The 27,215-nt window shown below is 32.5% G+C and overlaps 1 protein-coding gene across 6 annotated transcripts in view; it reads left to right on the top strand.

Moving 5' to 3' along the window:
* The window catches only part of LOC142333753 (putative polypeptide N-acetylgalactosaminyltransferase 9), a 436,298-nt gene that overhangs the window by 315,127 nt on the left and 93,956 nt on the right, over positions 1–27,215 (top strand). For 5 of the 6 annotated variants that reach the window (XM_075381223.1, XM_075381224.1, XM_075381226.1 and 2 more), the window contains one exon: positions 264–477. The gene's annotated coding sequence lies outside the window, so the exon portion shown is untranslated. Of the gene's footprint in view, positions 1–263; positions 478–13,339; positions 13,578–27,215 lie in introns of those variants that run through there. The other variant, XM_075381227.1, reaches the window with a different exon arrangement.

Genomic DNA, 27,215 nt, shown 5'->3' with positions numbered 1-27,215 from the left:
CTGAAAACCATGTCTTTAACAGAACATCATCTTTCCTTCCGCCCGCTGTGCAAATTCCAATTTTTTCAAAAATGTTATCAATTATTTTTTTTTTGGAGGCAATACGAATTTATTAAAAAATTTGCAACGATTTTGTTTAAATTAATGAATTAAAATATAATTAATTAATAAATATATAATATAATGAATTTAAAATTTGATATTTCATTATAATTTTATTAATTTTGATTTTCTATAAAATGTATTTTTGTTTTATGTTTCAGACTTTAAAATGTTTTGTCGCCGACATCGTATATGACAAAAGTAGATTCTAGTATGGATTTAATTACGGTATAGTCTGATACAAATTAAAATGGAAACCAACGAATAATCAAGAGGCCTATCATCCTTTCCCTTACTCGTCGCGCTATTGAAACCGAATCCTATTATTGAGATATCATTCAATCCTTTGCTGATAATGTTGATTGGATTTATGAGGTAAATATTTATACATATATATGTTCATGGTAGTATGCCATCATATATTATACGTTCTGTTATATTTTTTTTTTACCTATATTATATTATGTGGTATACCAAATATTATATATGAATATATTCATGGTAGTGTGTGTATATATATATATATATATATACACTGTACTTTTTTCGGTTTCCACATACTTCCTTAATTCACAAACAAATGTTTTTAAGCGTTTTCTTATGTTTAAATTTATTATTTTTTTTATTATTGATTTATTTCATAAAAATTCTTGATGTTTTATCTTTTTCCTTCTTTTTTAGGCAGTTTCTTTGTTCGATTTCGCTTCGTAAACCACGATTTTTATTTTTTCTTCTCTTATTGTTTTCTCTTTTACCAGTATTCACTTTTAAGGGTGTTTCACTGTACCCTTTTACCGACATTTCGAAGAAAAGTATAGTATTATTTTCGGTCAAACGGTTGGATTAGGGGGGTGAAATGGAACCTTTCTTTACGTTTTGACTTATAAGGAATACTAAAATATCATTCGCTTAAAATGTAATTTTCTTATATACGACTTATATATAAAATTTGTCGCTCGAAAATTTCTAAAACTACTTAATAAATTGCTTTGAAATTGCAGGTGTAGTAGTATCTGAAGTCATTCGTGTGAGAATTTTTAAAGGATTGCTTGAATCGTTTTTCAGTTACGCTCAATTTAAAATCGATAAAAGACAACATAGCCTCAATTTGATGTATTTCAGATAGATTTCATAAGAAAGCTACCTATTGTAATGAGTACCACGATTCGACTTCCGGAAAATTTCTAAGGTACGGTTGCCCTAAATATAGCAGCATTCTTATTTGCAATGACTCGTACAGTGCTCTCCAAACGTTGGAAAACCTTTATTCCGGATATCCTGTCGTCGTTGTCATTTACGATAAAATCGCTGAGTTAGATAAACGAAACACGGGGTAGGTTTTTGCCGGATTCATAGCCGAGTTGGAATTCTAGGCGACGAGAGAGCAGATTCTGCTGCGAAAGAAGCTTGTATTCAGCCTCCTTTCACCGCCCGAGTTTACTACCTGTGATTTTATCAACCGTATAAAACAATCACCGCGAGCAAGGTGGCAAAGCGGCTGGACAGCTGCCGTCGATAGTAAACTTCGACGGATTAAAGAGACGCCGAGGGGCTCCTCTTGTAGGAACTCTCGTCGTGAGGAAGTAGTCTTCTGCCGGTTACGGTTGACGCGTACGAGGATCACACACGAATATCTAATGTCAGGAGAAGACCCACCCCTGTGCACACGATGCAACTGCCGCATGACTGTGCACCGCATTCTCGTGGACCGCGTATGTTATGCGGCGTTGCTTCGTATAGAGAATTATCGTTATTCTTAGCATATTTGTTATAAAACTAGTTGTATATATTGTACAATCAATGTTTTCGGGCGCTAATAACGAATCTTCGTTGTACGCCCCGTCAAAAAGAAATCTGATGTGAAAAAATGAAAAGTACATAAAATTTTATTTCATTAATAAGTTATGATTTATTTTGTTATCGTATCATTGAATTATTATTTATTTTAAACATTTTTTTACACAGGTTAATAGTTATTAATAAATCAATATATTTAAATTAAAAAAAAAAATGAAAGGTTTACGAAGTCCGATTCGAACCGATGTGCATTCCCCTTGTAAGATCCAAATATTTCATTAATTAAAATTTTATTTAGTTATCGGTCTGGAACCGATGAAAATAAGTACCGCTTATGATATATCGTTGAAAAGTTCTCGATGAGGGCTTGTTACTGCAGTTAAGAAAAATCCAAAAACCAAATGTTTTTTTTGATTTTGGGCTTTTTTGGAAACTTTTGGTTCAGTCGAATGCAATCAAAAAGGGTGGTGAACAACTAGATATTACAACAGTTCCATATCCAAAATTTTCAACATCCTACGGCTAATCATTATCTGACATACAAACGCACGTATAGACGTCACGCCGAAACTGGTGAAAATGAATTAAAAGATGGTCAAAATGTATATTTCCGTTGAAACCTGAAAACCGAAATTTTTTGCGATTACAAACAATACTTACTTCGTACAAGGAAGTAAAAAGTTAATTTTGGTATAGATATCGCTCAAAATTCTTAATGAATTAATTTTCTGGTATTAGGATCGATTACGATTTTTTTTAGGACACTGTTTTTTAAAATTTCTTTTACGTACCACTCATGTGAATATTACAGAACAGTAGCGTACCAGTGAACCGTTAAATACGTAATACGAGCTATATCGATACAGCTCTATTTGAAAATGTTAAAGCGGTAAAAAAAAAAAAAATTGCAATCTTTCTTGAAAGTATCTATTTTATTTTATTTTATAAAACAAATCTTGTTAACATTTTTTTTTTTTATTTTTTATTAAAAAAAATGATTTATGTAATAAAGAAATGTTACATTTTACATTTACTTATATTACCGATTCAGTAACCCAACATCAATTTTCTCCCATAACTCGACTATTTGTTAAACAATTTAAAAAAATAAAATGTCATTTTGTTCAAAATGAAAGACTTAATATTTTAGCAAATAACATAAATTTTGATAAAACTAATATTTATAGAGATACAACGGATTGAAAAATAAACATGGCGGCCATTTTGTAATTTGCGGAGGTATTTAAGTCCTGATTTTTTGCTAATTTTAAAACTTTATTATAAAGACGTTTACCAAATATTATTGTGATTCCTCTATCCGAACTTGAGATATTAATTTTTATATAAAAATAAGAAAATGGCGGACCACGAGAGAACGAAGGAGAAATCGCCATTTTTCCTAAGGATATTTTTTGTTTACTTTTACAAGTAGAATCTGAAAAACTATAGTCAGCCCACCATTTTAGAAACACTCTTTATATACACGTGTGTGTGTGCGCGCGTATATATATATATATATGTGTGTGTGTGTGTGTGTGTGTGTGTATATATACAGTTATTAATGAGCTAGTTTACATGCAAATTATTATTATATTATAAACCAATACAAGCTCCAAGAATATATCAAATAATTAACAAAGTGTTCTCATTATATTCAGGTATATAATTGATTAAAGTCATTTTTCACTAATCCTTTTATCCATATAATTATCGTCATCATCATCATATGTATCATTGTCACTTTATTCTGTGTATCTACCTGTTTTCCGTTTGTCCCTAATCATTCCCTTTGACTGCTTTGTTGAGAAGCGACTTTTATATATATATACAAATGTATATTAGCAGGTGTTTGGTATTATAAATTATATTATGTCACATCGTTTTCTGCGTAGTACCTGTTGTGTTATATTTTATTGGTTGAGTAATTTATGAATATAATAATTTATGTTAGGTCTGTGCAAGGTTCAAAATTAATTTTAATAATTGGAATTAATGGAATATGGAAATTAAAAGGAGACGGAATTGAGAGGAGAAGATACTTTACTTAGCTTTCTCCCTCAATCTTCCCAAACCAATCTTAATCACTCTCACGCTCTTTCTCTCTCTCTCTCTCTCTATATATATATATATATATATATATATATGACTGTCTGTCTCTCTCTCTCTCTCTCTCTCTGTATATGTATGTATGTATATATATATGACTGTCTGGCTGGCTGTCTGTCTGTCTGTCTGTCGCTCTCTCTCTCTGTCGCTGTCGTTTTCTCTCTCTCTCTCTCTCTCTCTCTCTCTTTCTCTTTGTCGCTGTCGTTCTCTCTCTCTCTCTCTCTCTCTATATATATATATCTGACTGTCTGTCTGTCCCTCCCTCTCTCTCTCTCTCTCTCGTGTGTTTGTGTGTGTTTGCGCGCGCGCGCGCACGATTATTTCAAATGGTTTAAGAAGTAATATCACGTAATTTTATAGTTATTTTTGTTGGGCTGCAATTTAAAAAAAGGACTACTCCAAATGCTTTTTCGCACCTGTTGAGTAAAGAGATGGGCGGATTTTAATATTCGTTTAATCAAATTTTATTATTTTTTTCTGGTTGTCAATTAATGTAAGTAAGTACTGCCACTGCCATTTAAGATTTTTGAGTTCTTGTAGGTGTATTGGAGAGGGTGGGTTCCATTCCTTTGAAAATAATTTTGAAAATTATAAATATAATATGTATAGTAGTGGATATTTGCCGGTTGTAGCTGGGTTTGAACTGAGTGATTCAAATCAATCGAATGAATAACATTACAAAAATAATAAAATTAAATTTACATTAAATAAAATAATATTAAATAAATTAAAAAGATTTCCGTTTAATAATAAGGGTCTTCCCGTGGGGTCTGCGTGTGAGGCTAATGCGCTGAGGTGATGCGATCACCTCGTGCGAGGCTAGACCGATCATCAGCATTAACTGGTAACAAACGAGGTGCCCCTGGGGCGCTTGAATCTTTTCCAGGAGCCAGACCTACGTAGCTCTGAGTCGCGTCAGACTATCGAAGAGCTTACCCGGTTAATTGTTTGGATCCCAGAAAATTGCTGTATAATCCGCACTATAAAATGTCTCTCGATGAACTCAATCGCTTGAGAACTCTGTAAATTTAGATCGGTATACGTCGATTTAATAAATTTAAATGTTTACAGTTTCATCGTTTGGCTCAGTACGTTAATTACGTTATATTCATAAGTTTTCTAATCGTGAATTTTTTTGACGATCAATAAAAAGGATTAAATAATATAAAAAATAAAAAATTTTAATTTTTTAAAATTATAAAAATAATTTTTAATTAAAAATTTAAAAAAATTTAATTTTTTAAAATTAGTAAAACGTCTGCCAAAAAATTAAAGAAAAAAAAATAAGTTGAACTAAAAAAACGGCAAATCGAACTAAACAAATGAAAACAAGGTGTGGAAATAAAGAACTAAATATCGTTATGCGGTATATAATTATTAAATAAAATAATTGGTGAACGAGAAGTTTGAGAGAGATTTAATTTTTAAATGTATTTTTCATGTTATAGAAATAGTAGGGTATTTAAAGATTAAAGTTCTCACCAGGTCTTACATTGATAAAAAAATATTTAAATGTCCCTCATAAGAACTTTTATTTTTAAATACCTGCTATTTCTACAACGTCATAATTCATTTAAAAATTAAATCTCACTGAAAATCGATTTTTTCGATTAATCGAATTAAGGAGCTCTTTAAATTTTAAATAACCGCGTTTAAATGTTTTCTCATCGATATATAGACAGGTGAGGACATTTAATCTTTAAATACCTGCTATTTCTACAAGATGAAAAATACATTTAAAAATTAAATCTCTCTCAAACTTATCGTTCACCAATTATTTTATTTAATTAAATACTGCCTAATATTTTATCTTTTATTTTCTATTTTACATCGATTTATTTCAGATGTTTTTAATGACACCTTCATGGCAAATCCATAGTTTTTTTTTGTATTCCGTCTATATTTTTTGTATTAATTTTACTGTTGTTTTTAGAAGAACGATTTTTATCTTATTTAATAATATTCTATTTTATTTTTGAATAAAATAAAAATAAAAATCAATTATAACTAGTATTTATTTATTTTTTGCAGAAATTAATTTTTAAAAGATAATCTATATAAATAAAATTTCGTTTGTAAAAAATCTTAAATTCCCGCAAGTTCTTCACCGATTACTTTAAAATTGTGGTACAACGTTGCATTCGAATACCCGCGTGTTTTTATATACCTACTATTTATATACAGGGTGATTCCGGAGGATAGGGCAATACTTTGACAACTCATTCTAGAGGCTAAAAATAAGAAAAAAGTTCATATAAACATAGGTCCGAAGACGCTTCGTTAGCGAGTTATACAGAGTGAAAGATTTCGCCCGAGTTTCAGTTCCTCCGGGTAAATTAAGGCTTTCTGAAATTCTGGGAAGATCAATTAAGGGGCAAATTCAATTGTTTCTTATGCTTTTTGAGCTAGGAAATCGAAAAAAATAGGTCCCAGAACTCTATCTCTCTTAGTTTCTAAGATATCCCTGTGATTTAAAAAAAAAAAAACAGCGCTATCTATTGGACAAAAGCAGCCACACGTTATACTGGAACGGAACGGAACGCAAAAGTGGCGGGAGTATCTCCCGATTCTCCCTTCGAATCGCAGAGCCTGGACAGTGGCCCTTGCTGCTGTATGATTCTATTAATCGGGAGTGTTTCAAGGGTTTATTTTAATGTCCGGTCTAAGTTTCAAGTTTTGTTATATTTTATGGACGGATTTGTGAATAGCGTTCCATATCCGTTTGGACCGGCGTTCTCAAACCCATTTCAGGGTCCGACCGCGGGAGACTAGGTTTTCAAAATCTGTGCTCCCGACGCAATTCCCCTTCAGACCGTCCGCTGAAATCCTTTCGGTGCTAGCGCTTCATAGGCTAGCAGGAATACGCCACAACGGGGCCCTAGTTGTTTGGAGGGAGCAATGCGCCTCCTTCTCCGGAGGGAGTCGCAATTGCTGATTTAATTAATTGTAAGTAAAAAATGTTTAAGGTACGGATAAAGGAGATCTTCATCTACTTCTTCGGTGGCTGCTCTTCACGTTGCTTCTCTGCCGGGCTCCTCTTCCGGACTCCAATCCGTGACGGCGGGTCGCGTAGTGGGTATTCTTTCTTCTTTTTCTTCTTCAGATGACCTCTTCGTTCTTCTTTGTCCTACACTTTCCGAGACTCGGCAGTAATCTAAATTACATGCCGTTAACCTCGCTACGTTATACTAAATATTTTACGATTCCATTTCGGTGTTTCTGATATGTGTCCGTAGTAAACTAAAAAACGACTGAACCGATTTACGCGCTGGTAAAAAGGGAGAAAGGGAAAAATCAAAAAAGGTAAAAGGGAAGAAGGGGAAAATTGAAAAAATAAAAATGGGAAAACGGAAAAACGAAAAAAGGAAAAAAGGAAATTGAAAGAGGAAGAAGAAAGGAGGAGGAGGAAATGGGAAGAACAGGGAAATAATTTGGGGAAGGAAAAGGAAAGGGAAAAGAAAATTTGAAACTGGTAAAATGAAAGGAATATGATAAAAATGAAAATGGTGGAAAAGGGAAGGGAAAGGTTAAATTATGTGAAGTTCCGTAATGTTCATTTTGTTAATGTTTTATAAAACTTTCCTTTAATCTATATATATATATATAATATATATATATATATATATATTCAAATGTTGCAATAACGAAGCATTGCGGGGCACAAAATAAAAAGTATTTTGTACTTTGCTCAGATTTTAATAATTTTCCTTTTGTTCTAAATTAAATTTTAATTTTAGTTAAATATAATATACCCAATTTTAGTCACGCCCTTTCATGAACAGATACGGTTTTATTATTATTATTATTATTATTATTATATTGTGGTAATTTACTACTTATATTTTATCAAACACTTGTTTTATTATCTTTGTTTTTTTTTTTTAACTATCTGAAATAAAAAACAGGGCGCGATAGTAACAGGCGTAATTATTATATTGTAAAATTACGAACCTTGTAAAATTTAGGTTTGAATTTTATTTATTTATTGATATCTTTCGCATTAGTTAAAATACAAAAAAAAATCTGACACCGGAATGCGGCTTTAGCCGCCTGTCGGGAAAGCCGTACAACTGTGGCTTGTTTCTAATTTACACCTTTAATACGCAACTTGATTTCAAATATTTATAATTTTTTTTTAAATAATTTTTTCGTTTAATTCAATGATTCTACTTAAAGCGCGCACGTATATCGTATTTAATTCGCGCGGGTGTGACTGTACTAGCGGCACTAACTAAACTAATATAATTTCACAATTTACATAGAAAAAATTTCGCTCGTATCGTTGGCTGACCGGTCTAGCCGCGAGGCTTTACGCACCAGTTACCGAGTCGACCTGGCGATCGAGCTGGAGACCCAGCCAGACCGAGTTTTTTTACGCTTAATGTATTATATATTTGTTCTACCGTTCGTCTATGACGTCACAACATAGCAGTAGATTAGAGCATTTTTTTGAGATGGGGTGCGATTTTGCAAATATTATTATTTTTAAGAAAATTATGATCTTAATTAGGCGAAATCTCGAAATACTGAGGGCGACCTTGCTCTAAAACCTTTCCCCATTGACCTTTTAAGTTGAAAATTTAATGACATCAATGCCCCATTTTTAAACTAATCTAGTAATAAGTGATAATAAACTGTAATAAATGAACACCTGTTCACTTGTTACAGCACAACTCACGACCGAGCAGTTGCATCAATGTGCCGCTTGGACTGGAAGTAGCTTATAGACCAAGGTCAAAGACGGTATGCCTACGCAAGTGCAGGGTTGCCACATCTTGCAAAGAAAAATCAGTCTAATTACTTTATTGTCGCACCTCGTATATTGTCGCGTGTTCCCGGCTCGATCAGAATATTGAGAGATTGACATTTGAAAATGTTTATACAGTTATAATTTATTAGTTTATGAACATAAATAAAATAAGGCGAATGAATAATAATAATGACAAAAGCAAACAATAATAATAAAGAAACAGTAATCATAACAGCAATATTAATAATAAATGTCAATAATAATAATAATAATAAAAAACAGCGATTACATTCAAAATAGAATTTAAAGTAATCGGTCTAGATTTATTTACAGGTAGTTAAATATTGCAAAGCAGAATTCAATCCCATTGACACAAGACATTACCATGTCGGCTAATCTTAACACTTTTAAAACCAGTAGTCTTGTATTAACAACAGTAGATAAGACAAGTATAAAGTTGTTTTACTGCAAACACCTTTGCTGTTCAGAAATTAAACTACCCTAACAGTTTAAGATTGAAATTTAGTACATTATCTCTTTCACTTACAGTCTAACAGTAACTCACCGAACCAGTTCATGTTTTCATGTACTCAAATTACTCGCAAGGTCATCTTAATCGTGTCGAACCTGCATTAGAAATTCGTTCCTTCACTGACCTCCTCGCAGATTGATTTCAACTCGTCTTCCCCGGAGTATTTATACTCCTATCTTCTTTACCTGCAGGCGCAGAGTCCAGTTGAGCGTAAAACGATCGACCGGGTCTTTTCATTCACATACATTCCTAACCTGGGTTCGGTAACTCTTCTCGTGGAACAACAATTGTTTAGGTGTGTCAGTGGGCAATACTACAAAGGACGATTGTTTAACGGCCCGGTTATTTTTACTAAAAAGTTTCGTTTTAGCCCTTTCTGGAGTCCTTCGATTATTATATTTTCTACTACTTTCTTCTTAATTTGACGAAATCCGTTACTCAAGTCCATCATACCGGTCTTGTTACAATAAATATGTGTTAAATAAATATGTGCGCCCGTAGTCACCATTCAAAATATTTATTTTTCTTTGGGTACCCCCAAGTATCACTTTGCGTACCCAAATTTGGAAACCACTGCTCTTGAGCGATGTTGCAAGAAGGAAAATATGGTAATCAGTCAAAAAGTAGGGTATGGTTTTTTCATTTTTCAACATTCCATGAAAATTTAGGGATCCTAAATATTTTTATTTATCCTATTTTTATCCTATTTATTTTTAGGGATCCTAAAAATAAAAAAATGGGCTGTAATGGGTTGTGTACGTGTGTTGGCCTGTTTGATGCTTAATAACGTTTTATTGAATTGACCGATTTTGATAATATTTGGCATAAAGACGTGTATGCATATGAGGCAATTTGTTGATAAATGTTTAAAGGGTCAATTGTCTCAAGATTTTACCAAAATTACTCCACTTTTTATTAAGCTCAGTACATTCGTACATGTTTATCATATCATTTTTTTTTTAAATTCCCCAATATTTTTGCCTTCACCACAAATCGAAAGTTATACTTTTATTTTTTTATTTTTTTACCTTTAAGACCATAATGGATACCATAAAAATATCATATCTGAACCCAGGTCTAAGTTTTGTCGGATGGTCCGAAAGATTGGGCAATCAAAGAATAGATGGTCGTGCACAAGTTTTTTTTAAAAAACGTTCCTTTTAAATTTTAAAACAAAAAATGATCTTTTTTTTACTTTTAAGACCATAATGGATGACTTTAGTTCATTTTTTTTGGTAAGTTCTTTATTTTCTTGCTGATTTGTTGTTTTTCAGCTTTTCTTTTTTGCCAGTAATTTCTAAGGGTTTCAGATCTTCTTGTTCAGAGTACACCCGGCTTATTGTTTTCTTGGGTTTTGATAGAAATCTTGTTTCTTTATTTTTTAATTTCTCACAGTTGCCGGTTTTCGTTTTTAGGTTTTCACGGGTTACGTCTAATTTCTGCACGTCTTTCTGTACTTCGTATAACCGGTTCGGTCTGCTTTTCTTGTTCCAGAAAAGTTCGATTATCCGTCTGATAAGTCCTGATCTCTTCCGTTCTGAAAATATGTCCTAGAAAGGAAATTCTCTTCTTTCTAAATTTATTAGTTATCGGGATGATCGTTTTGTAAATCTCTTCTTTGGAATAATTAACCAAATCCCGTCTTTTTTAATGTTTTTCCCGACGCATCGTCGTAGAAAATCTGTCTTTCAATCTTTTCCAGTTTGTCCGTAAATCTTGTCTGGTACGGTCCAAATACTGTTTCGCATCCGTAAAGTATTTCCGGTCGGATAATTGAGTCCTAATGTCTTAATTTTGTGTTTATGGACATGCATTTTTTGTTATAGATGTTTTGGGTTTTTATTGCGGCTTTGATGAGTTTATTTATTCTTTCGTTCCAGTTTGGATTTTCTTGGAAATTTAGTGTGATGTTTTCCCCTAAATATTTAAAGTTTTCTACTAGTTCTACGTCATTATTGTTTATTTATGCTTTGCTTATGCATAGCGAGTCTCTCAAAAGTTTTATTTATTGTATATATTTTAAACTATCGATTTATTTTGTTGAATTAATAAAACTTTTTTTATGTATAATTATATTTTCACTATATAAGAATAAATAAACAAAGTATTACAAGTTTGTTGTCAGATTTTTATAAACTGTACCAGGCGCCAAAAATCGTATAAAGGATTTTTAACACCGGTAAAATTGGTAAAAACAATTTTTCTCAAAATATGAAACTTTTGCAAAATTATATCCTTTTAAAGAGGTATCGGATATTTCAAGAAAATTGCTAATCGAATATCGTAATTTTTTTGAAATTGATTTTTCCTACTGTTTCAGCTGCCTTTGTAAGTGATATGATATGTAAAAAAGATTTTACTCGGTCGTTTTAAAAAGATATGACAAGAAAATTTATATAATTTTCCAGGCATTATTTATTCTTATATAGTGGTAAAATAATGATTTTTTAACAACTAATGTATTTTTTTTTTTTTTTTACTTTTTACTGCTCTTACACTCCCAAGAATTTTTTTTTATTTATCTACGTTAACTATATTAAAAGGAAGAAACAAAAAAAAATTCCACTGACAAATGAACAACCAATAAAAAGTTACCTAATTTTTTTTTTTTTGGACGGGGTAGCAGTGAATTATAATTTTTTTTTTTTGTCTTCAGACATTTGACTGGTTTGATGCAGCTCTCCAAGATTCCCTATCTAGTGCTAGTCGTTTCATACCCTCTACATCCTACATCCCTAACAATTTGTTTTACATATTCCAAACGTGGCCTACCTACACAATTTTTCCCTTCTACCTGTCCTTCCAATATTAAAGCGACTATTCCAGGATGCCTTAGTATGTGGCCTATAAGTCTGTCTCTTCTTTTAACTATATTTTTCCAAATGCTTCTTTCTTCATCTATTTGCAGCAATACCTCTTCATTTGTCACTTTATCCACCCGTCTGATTTTTAACATTCTCCTATAGCACCGCATTTCAAAAGCTTCTAATCTTTTCTTCTCAGATACTCCGATCGTCCAAGTTTCACTTTCATATAAAGCGACGCTCCAAATATATATTTGAAAAATGTTTTCATGACGTTTAAATTAATTTTTGTTGTAAACAAATTATATTTCTGACTGAAAGCTCGTTTCGCCTGCGGTATTCGGCATTTTATATCGCTCCTGCTTCGTCCATCTTTAGTAATTCTACTTCCCAAATAACAAAATTCTTCTACCTCCGTAATCTTTTCCTATTTAATTACTGTTAATAAATTAATATATTTTTTAAAAAAATTACGTATACGAAGCGGATTCGAACCGTCTCCTTGTAAGATCCAAATATTTCATTAATTAAAATTTTATTTAGCTATAACTGTGTAACCGATGAAAGTAAGTATCACTTATATGATATGTCGTTGAAAAGCTTTCAATGAGGGCTTTTTACTGCGGTTAAGAAAAAATCAAAAATCCGTATATGTTTGATTTGGGGCTATTTTTTGTATACTTTTGGTTCAGTCGATTGCAATCAAAAGGAGAGGTGCCCAGCTATATTTTACAGCAGTCCTAAATCTAAAATTTCAACATCCTACGGTTAATAGTTTTTAAGTTATGCGTGATACATACGTACGTATAGACGTCACTCCGAAACTAGTCAAAATGGATATTTCCGTTGATATCTGAAAATCGAAATTTTTCGCGATCGCAATACTTTGCACGAGAAAGTAAAAGATATTCCATAAAATGGTTAATACGGTTCAGGCAAGCTTTTCAATAAACAAATATATATATAGATATAATTGTAGAAAATACTTTTGCGGACTCGTAAAATGGATTTTCCGATGAAAATTAGAAAATTAAATTTTTGTTCGATTATATAATTTTATATACTATATGTATTTGTGCGAGAAAGCAGCAGACCGAGGTGGTGTTATGCGAGTTGTAAAACGTATTAGGTTGTTGTCAGATGGAGAATTAGTGAATTGGAGTGGGTATTTAAGGAGAAATGGTAACGGGTGGGGGAAAGTAGAATTCTTTTTTGATTCATTGCCTAACCCAATAAGTTAGAGTATAAGGCACAATATTTATTGCACGGGTTAAATTATTGTGTCGATCGGTTCACGATTCGTTGATTTTTATATCGTCGATATATTGATCTGGTTGTCGTGACGAATTTATTTATAGTTTTAAAAATTAATTTGTGCGTTTATTCTTATAATACCTTTTTATATAGTAGTAATAATTTAGTTTTATTTGTTTAATATATGAAGAGGACGACCACACGTTTACTAAGTACATTTCATTTACATAAGGTTAGTTTAAATTAATGATTACGCGTTGTAATAATTTTTTGTTTATTCCTCTGAATTATTCAAAAGTTGTTAGGTGGATCTGTTTTGGATGTACCGTTATTATGCAAAATATTAAATAATTTATTGTACAGCGTTATAATGGTAACATTACCCTTTATCTATTTGCTAAAAGTAATGAACAGCTTTGTTTATCCGTTCTTTGATTTATTGGAACTTAAATTTATTGGTTGATTAAATTATTGCATTTACGTAATATAATAGTTTTTTTTATATCCGGTTTTCATTTTCCTTTACATTTTTTCCTTGTACGCGTTTCTAATATAAAATTAATTAAATTTAGATATCCTAATACGCGAGGCACCCTACTCTTATTTCGGCTTCTTTACAATATTCTACCGTAAATTCTCTTGAAAAGGTTTTCTCATTTAGAATTTTCTCCATCCTGTAATTTTCAATATCTTCCTGTAAAACCATATTTCATGATGTTCTGTTGTTTATTGACAGTTTCCGTTACCGTTAAAATGTTACACTAACGCAAATATTTTCAATTATTTTTTTTATTCCCTTCTACAAAAGGAAGTATTATGATAGAGAAAATTTTCAGATTTCAACGGAAATATCCGTTTTGAGTATCTCTGAATCCATTTTAATTAGTTTTAGCGTGACGTCTGTACGTACATATGTATCTCGCATAACTCAAAAACGATTAGCCGTAGGATGTTGAAATTTTAGATTTAGGGCTAATGTAAAATTTAGCTGTGCATCTTTGATTACTATCGACTGAAACAAAAGTGTCCAATAAAGTAAAAAATCCAATAAAATTTGGAATTTCTGTTTAATTGTTTTTTTTTTGTCTTCAGTCATTTGACTGGTTTGATGCAGCTCTCCAAGATTTCCTATCTAGTGCTAGTCATTTCATTTCAGTATACCCTCTACATCCTACATCCCTAACAATTAGTTTTACATATTCCAAACGTGGCCTGCCTACACGATTTTTTCCTTCTACCTGTCCTTCCAATATCAAAGCGACTATTCCAGGATGCCTTAGTATGTGGCCTATAAGTCTGTCTCTTCTTTTAACTATATTTTTCCAAATGCTTCTTTCTTCATCTATTTGCCGCAATACCTCTTCATTTGTCGCTTTATCCACCCGTCTGATTTATAACGTTCTCCTATAGCACCGCATTTCAAAAGCTTCTAATCTTTTCTTCTCAGATACTCCGATCGTCCAAGTTTCACTTTCATATAATGCGACGCTCCAAACATACACTTTCAAAAATCTTTTCCTGACATTTAAATTAATTTTTGATGTAAACAAATTATATTTCTTACTGCAGGCTCGTTTCGCTTGTGCTATTCGGCATTTTATATCGCTCCTGCTTCGTCCATCTTTAGTAATTCTACTTCCCAAATAACAAAATTCTTCTACCTCCGTAATCTTTTCTCCTCCTATTTTCACATTCAGCGGTCCATCTTTGTTATTTCTACTACATTTCATTACTTTTCTTTTGTTCTTGTTTATTTTCATGCGATAGTTTTTGCGTAGGACTTCATCTATGCCGTTCGTTGTTTCTTCTAAATCATTTTTACTCTCGGCTAAAATTACTATATCATCGGCAAATCGTAGCATCTTTATCTTTTCACCTTGTACTGTTACTCCGAATCTAAATTGTTCTTTAACATCATTAACTGCTAGTTCCATGTAAAGATTAAAAAGTAACGGAGATAGGGAACATCTTTGTCGGACTCCCTTCCTTATTACGGCTTCTTTCTTATGTTCTGCAATTGTTACTGTTGCTGTTTGGTTCCTGTACATGTTAGCAATTGTTCTTCTGTCTCTGTATTTGAACCCTAATTTTTTTAAAATGCTTAACATTTTATTCCAATCTACGTTATCGAATGCCTTTTCTAGGTCTATAAACGTCCATCAGCTGCAATATATCGTCTGAAACCCAAGGTTTTCTACCGGTTCTCTTTATTCCGCCTAAGTTCGCTTCTGCTGATTTAAGAATTTCCTTTTTAACATTCTCCCATTCTACTTCTACATTTTCTACCTTATCTTTTTTACTCAGACCTCTTGCGATGTCCCCCTCAAAAATCTTCTTTACTTCCTCTTCCTCAAGCTTCTCTAAATATCACCGATGCATCTTACACCTTTTCTTCAGGTTTTTAAACCCCAATCTACATTTCATTATCACCAAATTACGGTCGCTATCAATGTCTGCTCCAGGGTAAGTTTTGTAGTCAACGAGTTGATTTCTAAATCTTTGCTTAACCATGATATAATCTATCTGATACCTTGCAGTATCGCCTGGCTTTTTCCAAGTGTATATTCTTCTATTATGATTTTTAAATTGGGTGTTGGCAATTACAATTTATTTATCTACGTTAACTATATTAAAAGGAAGAAACAAAAAAAAATTCCACTGAAAAATGTACAACCAATAAAAAGTTACCTAATTTGTTTTTGGATGGGTAGCAGTGAATTATAATTTTTTTTTTGTCTTCAGTCATTTGATTGGTTTGATGCAGCTCTCCAAGATTCCCCATCTAGTGTCAGTCGTTTCATTTCGGTATACCGCCTACATCCTACATCCCTAAAAATTTGTTTCACATATTCCAAACGTTGCCTGCCTGCACAATTTTTTCCTTCTACTACCTGTCTCTCCAATATTAAAGCGACTATTCCAGGAAGTCTGTCTCTTCTTTTAACTATATTTTTCCAAATGCTTCTTTCACCCGATATAACCACATTATATTACCATTTTTATAATTATTATATTATAAATATAATTTAACCAAACTTAACTTATGCACACTAACCTTGATTAATTAACACAGTAATGTTTTGAGTATTTAAATAATAAATTCCGTAATTATTTATTATTTAAATAAACAAAACATTACTGTTAATTAGTCCAGGTTAGCGAGCGTAGGTTAAATTTATCGTTAAATATCACCCGATATCAAGAAATATCAAAAGAATAACATATTCGTAATCAGCATATAAAGTTAGTCTGCAATCGATCATCTTTAGACAAAAAATTTTTTGAAACTGTGGTACCAAAATTTTTTGTCTAAAAATGATGGATTCTATACCTATTTTACATTCTGTTTGCGAATATGTTTTTGTTTTTTGTTGATCGGCAGATCGCACAAGTGCCTAATTTTGTATAATTTTTGATAAAGATTTATTTTACAAATGAAAATGATATCGACAAAAAATAATTTGTTGGTTAATAATATAAGATAATCTCTTATTTTTTATCTTTTATGAAGCGATTTATTAAGCTTTTTCACTCATCGGAAAATATAAACTGTAAATTTTTAAACGGAATAAAAGTTCTGCTAATGTCGATGTGTTATTTTTTTTAACGATGAAACATATGGGTAATATAACTTATTATTGTATTAGATAATGAATTTTGTATATCCAGAGATATAGTTAGCAGTGGTTTTCATTTTGTTTAATTACATTCTAATGTGATTGGAGATAACGGTTTTGTTAGAACGGCTGTTTGGTGTTGTTGTTACTGTCATATGTTGTTTTGTAATTCAGTTTTTTTATTGTTTGGTTTTGATCTTTCAATTTACAGTATTTTTTTTGTAACCGTTTTTATTTATTATTTTCTAAGGTAATTATTATTATTATTATTATTATTTGTTACATTTTTATAACTTAATTAAACGACACGGGTTAGTAATTTGTAAAATTAAATTCATTTTAAAAACGAAAACAAAACATTTCCCGGCAATAACTGCTATACAGCTTTTAAGAAAATGGTGGTCGATCAAAATTTTTGATATTCATTTTTTTTTTATGCAAATCTCGTCAGTTTATAAACCCCGCAAACCGAAAAACATTTAAAAACACTATAGAAAATTAGGGAAGGGTGTTTTTAAATATCTATAGACTATTTGAACTTTAAAATTTGAAATTTGGCTGAAATATTTTTGTATAAATTCCATTGGTACTTTTTCGTTTCTCCTCCCCCCCCCCCCCAAAAAAAGAAAAGTTTGCAAGTTTTTCACTTGGAAATAATTCAAAATATCGGTAAATATTGATATTAACAATAACCGGGTTCATAAGTTACCCGATATAACAATTTTTATTTATTTATTTTATAAATAAAATCTAACCAAACTTAAACTACGCTCTTGAAATTTAGTAAATTCAGTAATTATTGCAATTAGTTATTATTTAAATAATAATTTGGAGCGTCGCTTTATATGGAAGTGAAACTTGGACAATCGGAGTATCTGAGAAGAAAAGATTAGAAGCTTTTGAAATGCGGTGTTATAGGAGAATGTTAAAAATCAGACGGGTGGATAAAGTAACAAATGAAGAGGTGTAGCGGCAAATAGATGAAGAAAGAAGCATTCGGAAAAATATAGTTAAAAGAAGAGACAGACTTATAGGCCACATACTAAGGCATCCTGGAATAGTCGCTTTAATATTGGAGGGACAGGTAGATGTAAAAAATTGTGTCGGCAGGCCACGTTTGGAATATGTAAAACAATTTGTTAGGGATGTAGGATGTAGAGGGTATACTGAAATGAAACGACTAGCACTAGATAGGGAATCTTGGAGAGCCGCATCAAACCAGTCAAAGTGAAGTCCCATCACTTATTTTAATGTACAAATAACAATTTATAGGCAACCATTTACCTAATCGTTTCACTGCATTTCAAAAGCTTCTAATCTTTTCTTCTCAGATACTCCGATCGTCCGAGTTTCACTTCCATATAAAGCGACGCTCCAAACATATACTTTCAAAAATCTTTTCCTGACATTTAAATTAATTTTTGATGTAAACAAATTATATTTCTTACTGAAGGCTCGTTTCGCTTGTGCTATTCGGCATTTTATATCGCTCCTGCTTCGTCCATCTTTAGTAATTCTACTTCCCAAATAACAAAATTCTTCTACCTCCGTAATCTTTTCTCCTCCTATTTTCACATTCAGCGATCCATCTTTGTTATTTCTACTACATTTCATTACTTTTGTTTTGTTCTTGTTTATTTTCACGCGATAGTTCTTGCGTAGGACTTCATCTATGCCGTTCATTGTTTCTTCTAAATTCTTTTTACTCTCGGCTAGAATTACTATATCATCAGCAAATCGTAGCATCTTTATCTTTTCACCTTGTACTGTTACTCCGAATCTAAATTGTTCTTTAACATCATTAACCGCTAGTTCCATGTAAAGATTAAAAAGTAACGGAGATAGGGAACATCCTTGTCGGACTCCCTTTCTTATTACGGCTTCTTTCTTATGTTCTTCAATTGTTACTGTTACTGTTTGGTTCCTGTACATGTTAGCAATTGTTCTTCTATCTCCGTATTTGAACCCTCATTTTTTTTAAAACGCTGAACATTTTATTCCAGTCTGAACATTTTAAAATTAAATTTTTGTTGAAAAACTGCCCTGTATCTCGACACAAAGGAAGCCATTTTGCTTCGCGATAACGGTCCGCCCTAATTCGGCTCTGGTAACTCAAACTACCAACAATTTGCATCGGAAAGTACTATCTCATTCCCACCCCCGCCGCTAAAATTCCGACTTGATCTTATCTCATCGGATTTCCATTTCTTCGATCCGCTAATGAAAGCGCTGAGCGTATGAAGTTTTTAACGGCTGTGACCATATCACAGTAGTAGGTAGGACAGGTAGAAGGGAAAAATTGTGTAGGCAGGCCACGTTTGGAATATGTAAAACAAATTGTTAGGGATGTAGGATGTAGAGGGTATACTGAAATGAAACGACTAGCACTAGATAGGGAATCTTGGAGAGCTGCATCAAACCAGTCAAGTGACTGAAGACAAAAAAAAAAAAAGTGACCATATCAAAGAAAATGTGGTAAATTGGGGCTCCGACATAAAAACAAAAGATTTTATTTCCGGTAGATATAAATACGCCGATTCAGAGATTGGTACAAGTGTGATTAATGTTGCTCGATGTTAAATGTGTAAAAAATGTCACTTCCATTAAATGAAACTTTTTAGCTCCAGTGCAATTAGTGTTTTTATTTATTGAACGAACCTGTTTTACGGTTCAGTTTCTATTTTTAATGAACCCTCTTAAGATATAAGAGATTATCTAAATAATTATTTAAATATAAAGAATTTTTATTAATTACTTTGTCGATAGAGTTTTTAATTAAGTACTAATTAAATTAATTATACGCGGCTGAAGTTTCTTTGTACTCGTTTAAATTGTATTTAACATTTGTTATTTAAATGTTTTTCAATTAACACCTTACCTTCTAAAATTGCCGTGTTATTCGGCTGCAATTTATTCGTTTTTATCATTTTCTTCCTTTAGTTATGATTTTTACCGTCTACCTGTCAATAATTCAAGGGTTGTCTTGTATTATTTTACCTTTATGGTTTTGTTTTAAACTAAGAGTTTACCGAAATTTGCCTTGAAATATATGAGAAATTATTTAAAAGGAACCTTTAGTTACCGATTTAAACTTGGATTTACGTCCGTGCGAACTCGTAATATAATAGTGATAATAATTTAAGAGGTGTATCTTGTTGGATTTTTCTGATAATTAGTTTTTCTTCCGTTTTAGTCGATTAAATTCTGTTTTAATTTCTTCATGATCAACTCTTTACCAAATTTTACTATTTTCCTTGTCTATCTTTTATATATTATTTTCTTTTTTTGCTGTTTCTCCAACCGTCTTTTTACATTTAATTAATTTTTGATTCGTTTCCGGTTAGTTTAGGTAATGTTTCAACAACTTAACCAAATTTATAATATTTTGTTCTTTATTTCGATATTTTTACGAAGTAAAGGAAGTACTGTGATCGCGAAAAATTTCGTTTATCAGATTTCAACGGGAATTTCCATTTTGAACATTCCTGAATTCATTTTGACTAGTCTCGGCGTCACATCTGTACGAACATATGTATCTCGCATAACTCAAAAACGATTAGCCGTAGGTTGTTTAAATATAGGATTTATAACTGTTGTAGATTTAGTTGTGCACTTCCCCTTTTGATTGCAATCGACTCCAAAATTATCCAAAAATGCCCAGAATCCAAAAAAATTGGATGTTGGACTTTTTCTTAACTGCAGTAATTAGCTCTCATCGAGAGCTTTTTAACGATATGTGGTAGTTATTTTCATCGGTTCCATAGTTACAGCCCAATAAAATTTTAATTAATGAAATATTTCGATCTTACACGGAGAAGGCACATCGGTTCGAATCAGGCTTCATCTTTTTTTTAACCTTGAAGTCCTACGCAAGAACTACCGCGTGAAAATAAATAAGAACAAAACGAAAGTAATGAAATGTAATAGAAATAATGTAGATGGACCGCTGAATATAAAAATAAGAAAAGATTATGGAGATAGAAGAATATTGTTATTTGGGAAGTATAATTACTAAAGATGGACGAAACAGGAGCGATATAAAATGCCGAAAAGCTTCCAGTCATCAAAAATTAATTTAAACGTCAGGTAAACATTTTTGAAAGTATACGTTTGAAGCGTAGCTTTATATGGAAGTGAAACATGGACGATCAAAGTACCCGAGAAGAAAAGATTAGAAGCTTTTAAAATGCGGTGCTATAGGAAAATGTTAAAAATCAGACGGGTGGATAAAGTGATAAATGAAGAAGAGGTGTTGCGATAAATCTATGAAGAAAGAAGAATTTGGAAAAATATAGTTAAAAGAAGAGACAGACTTATAGGCCAGATACTAAGGCATCCTGGAATAGTCGCTTTAATATTAGAGGGACAGGTAGAAGGAAAAAATTTTGCAGGCAGGCAACATTTGGAATATGTAAAACAAATTGTTAGGGATGTAGGATATACGGAGTATATCGAAATGAAACAATTGACACTTGATAGGGAATCTTGGAGAGCTGCATCATACCAGTCAAATAACTGAAGTAAAAAAATTAAAATACTTTTTAATGACATTGTAACTTCCATCAATAAGTGATATTATCGAGAATCGATAGTAATTTCAGAAAAATATTTACGATCCTAGTGTTCTGTTAACGTTTGATTATACAAATTTATTGTTTTTTGTTTTACTTGAAGCTGCACTTCTTACTGAGCGTGTAAATATTAATAAAACGTGATATTGTTTAATACCGCTACGACGTAGCTAAAACTTTCTCAAAGTAGCTTATAATTTCAGTATAATATCATTTTCATAATAACAGTTTCTTTATAACGATTGAAAATTTATTTGCCGACGAAGTTAGATTTAAATTAGAATAAATTAAATAAATATTGTATCGGGAGTTAAAAATATTATTTATTTATGAAAGATAAATAAAATTTGTCGAATAATATCAGTCATTGCTTAAGATAAACTTAAGTAATTTTACTTAAATCGCATTATCAAAATTATAATCGGTACTTATCTATTTTATTTCACCGGCTTAATCGTTTTATTTTAATCTTTAGTAAATAAATTTTGTGCTACATAAACTGATTACATTATAGAAAAACATAAAGAATTGTATCCGACAATCCTTCTGTCGTTTTATTTAATTTTCGTTAATATTTTATTCAAAAAAAAAAAGATAAATTATGTACCGGTTAATTCCTCTGTTCCGAATAATCGGGGCGATTTATTATAAATTTATAGTCGAGTGATGACAAATGTAGAGAAAAAAAACGTACATGAAAAGAAGTAATATAAAATGCGTAGCCTGTAGGAAGAACAGAGTACATCAACCTACTACACTGAAGTAAAGAAATAAGTCTACGTCTTCTGTAGAATTTTTACAAATTTATTATTGGACGCACGAAATACAAACACACACGCACAAACATACAGAGAGAGAGATGGTGACGTGTAGCGCATTTACTAACCTGTTAGGTTACTACATCAAAACGCGCGTGTGTGAATATATATATATATATATATATATTCACACACGCGGTACAGGAAATGTATGTGGCAAAAAGCTTTTTAAATATTTCCATTTATCAAATGGAGTAAGAAGAAGAAAAAACTGCATTACTCTACGAAGCAGGTTTTTTCCTTTCCATTCGTTTTAACCGCAAGTCGTTCGCATACTGAATTCACAACAAATTTAAACCATAGGCACGCGCACCTAGTGACCTTTTTTCCCCCATTTGTATTTGATTTTAAAAAGGTTTATTTTTGAAAAAGAATAAATTTCAATATTTTAGAAATATTATGTTAATAAAATTTCAGGAATTCCTACTGTATTAAATTTCGATATATTTTTTTTTCTTTTCTCTGATTTAAGGAAGTCTAGTCGTTAATTATATTCCAATAAAATATTAAATAAAAATGGAACAAAATATTTTTACTTTCATAAACTACACCGATTAGGTTAGTGAATATGACTACTTTTTATGGAAAGGATAGGTTCAGTACTAGCCGTTTCCTCCTGGGGTACACGCGGGTCGTTTAAAAAATAAAAAAAAATATGTTAAATAGCGAAAAAACTATTTCATACAATAAACTGAAGCTGTTTGATATTCAAGTTGACATCCCTGACGTAAAAAAATTGGTTGGAGCTGTGTCGGGGCGCACGGCCGTTGGCTTAACGTGAAACATTAAAGACTAATGAAGTTTCTCCGAGCTACAGACCGACCGATGGGAGAGCCACCATCGTAGTTTTTTTTTTTTTAACAAAACTGAAAAATTTTAGTTCCTTCATTTGGCCAACCATACAGATAAATTGGTCGGGTCTGTACGCCAGCGAGTCACTTTTACAGTATCGGATCGAAATAAAAACGAGACATCGACTGCGTGATAAAATTAATTTCAACATAAAACAGACACTAAAACGGTACATAATATTTATTTCGACTAATATTCGACGACAGTTTTGTTCAACATCAATCTCCGATATGAGAAGTTAGAAACACAACGTATGATAAGCAACGGTAAAGGTGCTCGCGCCGTCGGCGTCGTTCAGTGAGCGCGCCGTGCCAGCTTTGCGACGCTCTCGAAACAGTCTTGCTCGCTCGGCACCGGATATCGGTGTTCCTGTTCGTGGCACATTACCTTCCCTTTCCAACGATATGCGTAATTTATATTTCCGGCTGGCTTTTGCGCGGGCTAAGGCTGTCATATCGATTATTTATTTTTTTTTACACGTTTATTTTAATTTTTTACGCGTAAATATTGTCCAAAGTACACTTTGGACAATATCCATCGATCGATCTATCTCGATAAACTCTAAACATAATCACGTCTAAGTCGTGAGCTACACTGAATGGAAATGAGCGAGAGCGCCAGTTTTGGTCGATCTGTTCTGTGCTTCCTCCCTGTCAACCCGCTCGCCTGATGCAAACTCAAAAAGTCCTATCGGCGAGCTGATCGTGTAAGTTATAAAATGATACCTCATTTACGTCTCTGAGACCAATAGTTAAGGAGTTATTAATAACTCCTTAACCATTTAATAGACCTTTTCGTTATGCTACAAATTTCTGTTCTGGTGTCCGTATGTTTCGGTGTGATTTTAAAGACGTATCACGTCAAAATATCAGCTATTCCAAAAAATATTTCCATTGTTATAACCTCTTGTTTATTTTAAAATTTCGGCTCGTTTGAAACTTGTTCCGTGGAAGAACAACGTGGTTTTTTTTTTAATTTTTAATTTCCTGAAGACACAAGATAATTTTAGAATTTTCCTGGCGCGTTTCACTTAGATATTAAAATAAAATGTTTCCCCTTGTGTAAAAATATCAAAAAATTGTTTTTCAAGTTTCTTTGATAAATAAAAGACAATTTTTAATCGATATTAAATTGCATAACCGGTTGTTATTCACTCGTAGATATTAAAACACTACTTTAAAACTTATATTAAGCACGCAAATTTTTATAACTGGTCGAACGGTTTAAATCGGACAGAATAAGTGCCACCATCCACCGGATCGGTCTAGTGGTGAACTCGTCATCGCAAATCAGCTGATTTGGAAGTCGAGAGTTCCACCGTTCAAGTCCTAGTAAAGGCAGTTATTTTTATACGGATTTGAATAATAGATCGTAGATACCGGTGTTCCTTGGCGGTCGAGTTGCAATTAAGCACACATCTCAGGAATGGTCGAACTGAGACTATACAAGACTATACTTTTTTGTATTCATACATATCATCCTCATTCATCTTCTGAAGTAATACCTTAAGGTGTTTCTGGAGGCTAAATAGAAAGTTGGAATAGGTCATATATTAAGGCATCCTGGAATAGTCGCTTTAATACTAGAGGTTCAGGTTGAAGGAAAAAATTGTGCAGGCAGGCAAAGTTTGGGATATGTAAAACAAATTGTTAGGGATCTAGCATGTTAGGGGGGTATACCGAAATGAAACGACTAGCACTAGATGAGGAATCTTGGAGACTTGCATCAAACCAGTCAAATGACTGAAGACAAAAAAAAAATATTTTTTACGCAATAAAAGGATTTATTTATTTACGCCTACAAAACAAACGCAAAATTCTTACTATCATTAATTAACAACCATTAACGATATCAGCATAAAAATAAGTTAAATATGTGTTTGTTGTAAATTTACGTCCTGTTTGTCCTATGCAGTATTTATTAAAACAATTTTATTTTAGTTTTGTACCGTCTTTTGTGTTTTTTTTTTTTTGAGAAATTTATTATACAATTTCGTCAATGTGTAGTAAGGAATTTCCCATTTCTGCTATAATAAGCGATTTGTAATAATAAGTACTTGTCTGTTGTTACTTTAATCGATTATGATTAAAGTAATTATAATAAAAGTATGTTATATATATATCATCCACTCACTTTTGTCATGACGATGGAAATGAAATGATAAGAAATGTTTATGCGTATAAGTATTAATTATTTATTTGTATGCTGATGTCGTTAATGGTTATTAATTAAACGATAGTGAGAAGTAATAATCTTGCGCTTGTATATAATTATAGGTTTCTATAAGATTATTTTTACTATTTATCATTTCTGAGTCATATACTTGAACGTTTGCTTTTATTATTTATCTTTTACTTAGTTTTGTGTCAATCATTGCTCGGAATGTTATCAATTTTTTTTTTCTATAAATGCTTTTAAGTTAACGTCTATTCTATACTTCTGCATATTTTTTTAAATTTTTTTTATCTTCGATTAACACACGTATAAAACAAAAAAAAAAAAAAGATATGGCAAATTATTGCATGACTTTTCCCGGTTACATTGGTTAAAAAGTAATGCTAAAAAACGTAAAAAAGATAGAATTCAAAACATTTTGAAAATGGTAAAAAAAAAACTTCTCATGTTTATGCACAGTTTTGTTGTATTAAACACCGACCAGACTCAAATTTTCGCTCGGTGTAAAAATTGTTCGTGTAATTCACGTGGGTAATTGTCGACCAGTCGTGTATTTTGTGAATTAATATACCCTCCAGATGAAATCGCTTCATCTGTAATATTGAGGACCTACGAAACTCTGGTCAATAAAACGTTAAAACCGTTGACGATGTTGTCTGTTGATATGATCTGTAGGTTTCACTTCTTAGACGCACATTAGTTTACCGGGAAAAAGTTTCAGTTCTTTTCTTACAATTTTATGTGCAGTTGGAATTCCGATAATTTGTTCCTGTGCTGACTTTGGCACCGACTTTGATGGACTTTCGGTCATACCATTCGACATATCAAGTAACCTTTCTTCGTTTATTTTAGGCGGTGTTCCGCTTCGATCAACGAAATTTTTCGATAAGAGTTCGATCTCCATTGCGGTGAGAAACAGGAGTATTTGGAAACTTTTCAGAAAATCTGTACTTTACTAAATCAATAAACTTCTAAATCGGTGTAAATCACTATATTTACTAAATCGGTGTACGGAGGTGTCTTCGAAAGTATGACCTCTTACGTGGCGTCCGTTTGGGCGCATAGGTTAGATAGAAATCGAGCACTTATTCAAAATTGAAGGGGTGCCCAGCGCGGAACCTTAATTGTATTCACTGGTGTTTTTAAAACAACCTCCTAATCCAATGCTACCACTGCATCGGGAAAGGCTCTCCCAATCGATTTAGTGGTGAAAGTTCGGGCGGCCATGTGGAAATTGCGAAGAGGCAGGGAGGCTGAGGTATTTGGGATGCGGTTTCGAGCCGGGCCAGTACCGGAACAGAACGTTGATCTCAATACACCGGTTCTAACCCACCGGGTTGGTCTAGTGGTGAACGCGTCTTCCCAAATCAGCTGATTTGGAAGCCGAGAGTTCCAGCGTTCAAGTCCTAGTAAAGCCAGTTATTTTTACACGGATTTGAATACTAGATCGTGGATACCGGTGTTCTTTGGCGGTCGGGTTTCAATTAACCACACATCTCAGGAACGGTCGAACTGAGAATGTACAAGACTACACTTCATTTACACTCATACATATCATCCTCATTCATCCTCTGAAGTATTATCTAAACGGTAGTTACCGGAGGCTAAACAGGAAAAGAGAAAGTACGAATACACCGGTTCTAAATTTCGAACAGTTGCCCATCTTCCGCCTTCGGAGGAGGCTTTACAGCTTCGCGATGGAAGCACGGCAGCAAAAATGGCACGCCACGATTAAAGGAAGGTCCTTGTATAGATTTATACAAGGTCCAGGGGGATGGTGTGCCTGTCCTTCGTTTTTAAGGGCAACGGAAGCCCGAATGCTCTCCAACCGTGTAAA

The sequence above is a fragment of the Lycorma delicatula genome, chromosome 13 (assembly GCF_047948215.1).
Source record: "Lycorma delicatula isolate Av1 chromosome 13, ASM4794821v1, whole genome shotgun sequence".
Classification (NCBI taxonomy): Eukaryota; Metazoa; Arthropoda; class Insecta; order Hemiptera; family Fulgoridae; genus Lycorma; species Lycorma delicatula.
The sequence above is the reverse complement of the archived record's forward strand: the minus strand, read 5'-3'. Positions and strand labels throughout refer to the sequence as shown.